Source organism: Haliotis rubra, unplaced genomic scaffold (assembly GCF_003918875.1).
Source record: "Haliotis rubra isolate DU_JTF1 unplaced genomic scaffold, ASM391887v1 Scf996, whole genome shotgun sequence".
Classification (NCBI taxonomy): Eukaryota; Metazoa; Mollusca; class Gastropoda; order Lepetellida; family Haliotidae; genus Haliotis; species Haliotis rubra.
In genome coordinates, this window is record NW_025767741.1 from 165,401 (window position 1) to 171,461 (window position 6,061).

General features: G+C 42.3%; 1 protein-coding gene across 2 annotated transcripts in view; it reads right to left on the reverse strand.

Moving 5' to 3' along the window:
* The window catches only part of LOC124265796 (beta-1,3-galactosyl-O-glycosyl-glycoprotein beta-1,6-N-acetylglucosaminyltransferase-like), an 85,465-nt gene extending 80,311 nt beyond the window's left edge, over positions 1–5,154 (reverse strand). For both annotated transcript variants that reach the window (XM_046700624.1, XM_046700626.1), the window contains exon 1: positions 5,046–5,154. The gene's annotated coding sequence lies outside the window, so the exon portion shown is untranslated. The remainder of the gene's footprint in view (positions 1–5,045) is intronic.
* Between the last annotated feature and the right edge of the window lie 907 nt (positions 5,155–6,061).

A 6,061-nucleotide genomic window follows, 5' to 3' on the forward strand; every position in this document is an offset into this window, starting at 1 on the left:
GCCACTTTCAGCAATATTCCAGCAATATCACGGCGGGGGACACCAGAAATAGGCTTCACACATTGTATCCATGTTGGGAATCGAACCCGGGTCTTTGGCGTGACGAGCGAACGCCTAACCACTAGGCTACCCCATCGCCCCTTGAATGGAGAGCGCCAGACAGGGTAATAAGTGTAATCCTTTAACGTCTCTAAACCACCGACCTTCCCCTCCGACAGCTGACACTCTATCATCTATACAAGGCCGGAGGTCCACATAACACACTTTAATTGACCAGGGATGTCCTTGTATGAACGAACGAACGAACGAACGAACGAACGAACGAACCAACCAACCAACCAACCAACCAACGAACCTACCCACCAACGAACCAACCAACGAACCAGCGAACGAACGAACCAACCAACAAAACACAAGGACGAAAGGATATTTGACCATGTAACAGTTCATTAGACTTGGAAAATTAATATTCAGTTATGCCGCATATTAGAATTCTTCCTGTAGGAGTCCTACACAGAAGGCCGACCAGATAAGAGGCATAATAACATAACGCGCTTGCCACGCAGCGGGGACACATGGAATTCCCACGTTAAGCACGGAAGCTTTTGGGGATCGTTAGCTTTTTTCCATTATTTTCTTAAATTTCGAGATACTATGTTGAAGTTAAAAATTTATATATTGACATTTCTAGGCAAAATTGGAATCAAGATGTTAGTAATTCTACTCTGTTTGTCAACTTATTGTACATATGAAGTCAGCTTGATAACTTGAATATACTCCGTGCAATTAAGGAGGGCTTTGGCTAAGTTCAGATGCTGTTCAAATAATTTTACAGTCACTAAATACAAACATGTTCACAGTTGTAACCCCGCTGACTTATCATGTCCGTACTGCGGGGGAGGTGAAGACGAATATCATGTTCTGTTAATAGGTCCATATTACGCCTACACTCGGGAACATTAGTTACCCAGGTATTATTATAGCTACCCATGGACTCAACAGTTCATTATCTTGTCATGAACGACAGAAAGTAACCTATTGCTCCGCTTAGCCACCTCCATGTATAAAGTATTCAAATCAAGATTATTCAACAGCACTATATCCTAATCTCTACTCTAGGCCTCCTAGTCCCGAAATGCAATAATGCTATATTATATTGAAATTTCTAGCTCTAGACAATATGTTGAAATTCACGATATTTAGACTTAGTATAATGATCTTTCAGTATCAAACGTTGAAATTTAAACTTAGTATCTTGATATTTCAAGAAAAATAAAATAAAAGAGCAGAATGCAGTGTAAGGGTTCCGTAGCAAAGAGTATATCTTTGTAATAGTAATATTCAGCGTTCAGGTTTGGCAAATATTCACCAGGGAGAAGAAGAAAGGGAGCCTTATCGTTGGAATCACCCGGGCTCTTAATGACCACAACCTTCATTTGTCACTTGACCTTCAATTCCTCCTCTTCCTTCTTGACCCCGACTCTTAATGATCAATAGATACCGCCGCTATAACTAGCACAATTAACGAAATGATGGGCAATTCCCTCATTACATAATTATAAAAAATATCTTACATTAACTAAAATTACATTATGACTTGATATCAAATGAATGTTCGCATTGTTTCAGTCATGTAATTGCCAAATCGTACTTACACAGTTATCAGTTACTGCTGGTAAATATAATATGATATAACAATTAAGCCCTCAAAGGGAGAGTGTGTTCATTAGCACCGAAACATGCTGTTTTAGTTGCTGAACAACCACTTAATGTATATAACAACGGAATGTGTTTGTACAGAGGCAACCTACACAATTGCTAACAAGGAGCCAACGGAATTATCCCCATGGTTCATTTTCACAGTTACCAATACGGTTCATTGTCACAGTAACCAACATGGTTCATTGTCACAGTTACCAACATGGTTCATTGTCACAGTAACCAACATGGTTCATTGTCACAGTTACCAACACGGTTCATTGTCACAGTAACCAACATGGTTCATTGTCACAGTAACCAACATGGTTCATTGTCACAGTAACCAACATGGTTCATTGTCACAGTTACCAACACGGTTCATTGTCACAGTAACCAACATGGTTCATTGTCACAGTAACCAACACGGTTCATTGTCACAGTTACCAACATGGTTCATTGTCACAGTTACCAACACGGGTCATTGTCACAGTAACCAACACGGTTCATTGTCACAGTAGCCAACACGGTTCATTGTCACAGTTACCAACATGGTTCATTGTCACAGTTACCAACACGGTTCATTGTCACAGTAACCAACATGGGTCATTGTCACAGTTACCAACATGGTTCATTGTCACAGTAACCAACATGGTTCATTGTCACAGTAACCAACATGGTTCATTGTCACAGTTACCAACATGGTTCATTGTCACAGTAACCAACATGGGTCATTGTCACAGTAACCAACATGGTTCATTGTCACAGCTACCAACACGGTTCATTGTCACAGTAACCAACATGGTTCATTGTCACAGTTACAACACGGTTCATTGTCACAGTAACCAACATGGTTCATTGTCACAACAACGGTTCATTGTCACAGTAACCAACATGGTTCATTGTCACAGTAACCAACACGGTTCATTGTCACAGTTACCAACATGGTTCATTGTCACAGTACCAACCATTGTCACACATGGCTACCAACATGGTTCATTGTCACAGTTACCAACATGGTTCATTGTCACAGTTACCAACATGGTTCATTGTCACAGTAACCAACACGGTTCATTGGTTACCAATTGGTTCATTGTCACAGTTACCAACATGGTTCATTGTCACAGTAACCAACACGGGTCATTGTCACAGTTACCAACATGGTTCATTGTCACAGTAACCAACATGGTTCATTGTCACAGTAACCAACATGGTTCATTGTCACAGTTACCAACATGGGTCATTGTCACAGTAACCAACATGGTTCATTGTCACAGTAACCAACACGGTTCATTGTCACAGTAACCAACACGGTTCATTGTCACAGTTACCAACACGGTTCATTGTCACAGTTACCAACATGGTTCATTGTCACAGTAGCCAACACGGGTCATTGTCACAGTTACCAACAGGGTTCATTGTCATTGTCACAGTAACCAACATGGTTCATTGTCACAGTAACCAACATGGGTCATTGTCACAGTAACCAACATGGTTCATTGTCACAGTTACCAACATGGTTCATTGTCACAGTTACCAACATGGTTCATTGTCACAGTTACCAACACGGTTCATTGTCACAGTAACCAACATGGTTCATTGTCACAGTAACCAACATGGTTCATTGTCACAGTAACCAACATGGTTCATTGTCACAGTTACCAACACGGTTCATTGTCACAGTAACCAACATGGTTCATTGTCACAGTAGCCACCAACACGGTTCATTCTCACAGTTACTAACATGGTTCATTGTCACAGTTACCAACACGGTTCATTGTCACAGTAACCAACACGGTTCATTGTCACAGTAGCCAACACGGTTCATTGTCACAGTTACCAACATGGTTCATTGTCACAGTTACCAACACGGTTCATTGTCACAGTAACCAACATGGGTCATTGTCACAGTTACCAACATGGTTCATTGTCACAGTTACCAACATGGGTCATTGTCACAGTAACCAACATGGGTCATTGTCACAGTTACCAACATGGGTCATTGTCACAGTAACCAACATGGTTCATTGTCACAGTAACCAACACGGTTCATTGTCACAGTAACCAACACGGTTCATTGTCACAGTTACCAACACGGTTCATTGTCACAGTAACCAACACGGTTCATTGTCACAGTTACCAACATGGTTCATTGTCACAGTAACCAACACGGTTCATTGTCACAGTTACCAACATGGTTCATTGTCACAGTTACCAACATGGTTCATTGTCACAGTTACCAACATGGTTCATTGTCACAGTTACCAACATGGTTCATTGTCACAGTAACCAACACGGTTCATTGTCACAGTTACCAACATGGTTCATTGTCACAGTTACCAACATGGTTCATTGTCACAGTAACCAACACGGGTCATTGTCACAGTTACCAACATGGTTCATTGTCACAGTAACCAACATGGTTCATTGTCACAGTAACCAACATGGGTCATTGTCACAGTTACCAACATGGGTCATTGTCACAGTAACCAACATGGTTCATTGTCACAGTAACCAACATGGTTCATTGTCACAGTAACCAACACGGTTCATTGTCACAGTTACCAACACGGTTCATTGTCACAGTTACCAACATGGTTCATTGTCACAGTAACCAACACGGTTCATTGTCACAGTTACCAACATGGTTCATTGTCACAGTTACCAACATGGTTCATTGTCACAGATACCAACATGGGCCATTGTCACAGCTACCAACATGGGTCATAATCAGAGTTACCAACCGGGGTCATTATCAGAATTTCCAACATGGTTCATTGTGAGAGTTGCCAACATGCCTCCCATACATAGTAACATGGTACATACCGGCCAAATATGAGTTAAATGCTTCACTTCAAACAATTGTACTTTCTCACACACACACGCACGCACGCACGCACGCACGCACGCACGCACGCACGCACACACTTTTCTCCTCCCCTCTCAAACTGCCACACTCCACAAATATATGAAATGATCGGTTCCCCAGCGTAGTTAGTTCCTTGACTGCAATCATTCAGCTATAGTAATATCAACCAACACGACACAGACCGACAGGACTGGATCAATCCAACTTTCGACTGTATAACCAAAGTCTGCATCATTCAATTTCAGGTCGGTACCGAAGACTATACAGCGCACGTGCGAGAAACCGCTAGGGGGTCTCATGAGTCTGCGTCGTACCCCTCTCGCAAGCACGTCTGTACACAACCCGCCAGTCCTGTAGTCGTAGATCTAAAGTATCCAAACCGTTGTTGTGCCAGTTACAGATAACAAGAGTCAACAAGCACCTGCCTGCTAGAAATGCCTGAACAAGAAACAATCAAACGAGGAGTAAGACAAAAGCTTACCTTTATCTGTTCCCGACAAGGAAATATCCCCCCGAGTCTCGGAGCTAAAAATAACTTTTGTTCCAAAGCCTCCCAACGCTCACATTCAGACTTACATCCTATTCCTGTGATGACGGTCACGTGACAATCACGTGATATGTTACCAAGATAAATGCTTATCAGAGTATTCGCTTGTTGACTGGACGGCTCGGCACAGCCAGGAAAACTTGATAAAGTGATTGTCACTTCTTACTGTGTTTCCGGACAATGACGGACATTTAGTTGAATCCTTATCATGTTTCGTTTTCCGTAATGTGTGAGTTCGGTTCAACGCCGCTTGGACTATATTCTGTTATCTCATGGCTTAAAGGGAAAGCTATAACGTGGCAGAAGTGGGGGACTTCCGCACTGACCAGGTGACATAAATTATGTGGGATGCTAACACACGATCAAAGGTATCCCTTGACCACTCACAACAGTCAAATTGTCGAATTGAACCTCTAATGTGCATGTGTGTCTGTGCATGTGAGTGTGCATGCGCACGTGTGTGTGTGTGTGTGTGTGTGTGTGTGTGTGCGCGCGCGTGCGTGCGTGAGAGAGAGAGAGAGAGAGAGAGAGAGAGAGAGAGAGAGAGAGAGAGAGAGAGAGAGAGAGAGAGAGAGAGAGAGAGAGAGAGAGAGTCGAGTTTAGGTCCATCTGTCTTCCCACGCCTATTTCCGTGAAGGGCTGACAGCTACAATATATGTCGTATAGTTGTCGTAAAAGGGGCACTGTTCTAGAGCAATTCTCTGGGTCTGGCTATAAATATTGCTCTTGCTTTTTCCTGTCGGTACCCGGATGATATCCCTGAATTCTCAACTGATTCGCGACTCTGCTGCGCCACCCGTAAGCGCAGATGATAGCATAAGGACGTACCGTTTCATTGATCAGTTTCATTTCGTAATTAAGTGGGACATGTAGTCATCTTTGTGATCACTCAGTTTTTAAATATTTATTTTAGTCATTTTACAAACTGACTGAAAAGTATTGTCTATTAA